A 1,451-nucleotide genomic window follows, 5' to 3' on the forward strand; every position below is an offset into this window, starting at 1 on the left:
AAAAAAAATAAAATAAAATAAACATAGCTGAAAAATATAAAATGCCCAGAAGTTTTTAGTTTAGATGAGTCAGCAAAAGGAAACACCTCACAAATGAAAAGCTGAACAGAGATCTATGAATATGTAATGCTAATGACAACTTCAAACTCTGCAATCTTCCAGTTAGTGCTGTATCAGATTCTGTCTTGGAATGCAAGTATCTAGAAAATACAAGTCCAACATCATGGTCCACACCTGTAATCCCAGAATTTGGGGGGAGTCTGAGGCGGCAAAAGACAATTCAAGAGGAACTGGGTTACACAGTTGGTTCCAAGCCAGCCTGAGCTACTGAGTAGGACCCTCCAAAGGGTGGAGGAGGGGGGGAGAAGTGGATACAAATTCCACAACCCAGAAATACTTTCTCACAGTATTCCCGGGTCACCTTACCTCAAACTGGAAGGTACTCAGACAGCTGGATCATTAGGAATTAGCACCCACTGAACAATTTCTCAAAAACCCCAATTCTCTTCCCCAAGCACAAAACCAAAATTAGATGGCTTATGAACATTTCTCAGTGGAAAACTGAAATTCTAACAAAGATAAAACAATTAGATTTTCATCACAGCTTCCCACTCCAAACACCTTGAACTCTGCAGCATTAGTGACCTCACTCCCAGCAAGATATTTCTGGTAATGTGTCCTCTCCCGCTTCAATAAATGCAGAAAAATTATGTAGTCTGGTGAGCTGATCGGGAATAAATATTACAGCTTTGTCTTACAATAAAACTGACTACAAATAATTATAAAATTATTGAAAGACTGGCTTGCATGACTTAGCAAGGGGCCAAGTCTAAAACCAACCCACTTTCTAAAAAGATCCAATTGTGCACTTATCCGATACTGTGCTTTAATTTAAAACCAAACTCCTATCTCTTTGCCTTCTCAATTCTCAAATTCCTAAATTGTTCTATCCTTTAAGACCCATGACGGCACTTGCGTCCTAAGGACCGCTGACACCAAAGCAGGTTTTTCATCCATGCCCATTTCGCTGTACTTCACATTTCGAATTACCTATTATTTAATTCTTTTCGATCACACTCGTAGTTTTCTAAACCCAGTACCGCACACGCTCAAGCCAGAGCCCCCTCACTCCATTGTTTCTCTGGCCTATCCTTTGGAAACTCCGCGACTCGGACCCGTGTGCTTCGCTCGCCCCTTTAACTCCACAAACCCTCGGCCCTCTGCACGCTGCAGGTCCCGAAGGGCTCACGGTCCTCCTCCTCTCGGTACCCCACCCCCCAACAACTGCTCCCTACCTCGAGGCCCCCGCTCCACCTCTGGCCCCTCTCACCCCGCCACCCACTTCACCCAACACCCTCAGCCTCACCTAGCCCGGGCTCCCTGCAGCCGCCGCGTCCCCCAGTTCTGGGCGCTGCGTCCCGGACGCTCCTGGGTCTGGGATGAGGAAAGAG

At 45.8% G+C, this 1,451-nt stretch overlaps 1 protein-coding gene across 1 annotated transcript in view; it reads right to left on the reverse strand.

The window, feature by feature from the left end:
- Spats2 (spermatogenesis associated serine rich 2) overlaps positions 1–1,451 on the reverse strand; it is a 69,003-nt gene extending 67,552 nt beyond the window's left edge. The window contains exon 1 of the mRNA XM_005353931.2: positions 1,367–1,451. The gene's annotated coding sequence lies outside the window, so the exon portion shown is untranslated. The remainder of the gene's footprint in view (positions 1–1,366) is intronic.

Source organism: Microtus ochrogaster, chromosome 15 (genome assembly GCF_000317375.1).
Source record: "Microtus ochrogaster isolate Prairie Vole_2 chromosome 15, MicOch1.0, whole genome shotgun sequence".
NCBI lineage: Eukaryota > Metazoa > Chordata > Mammalia > Rodentia > Cricetidae > Microtus > Microtus ochrogaster.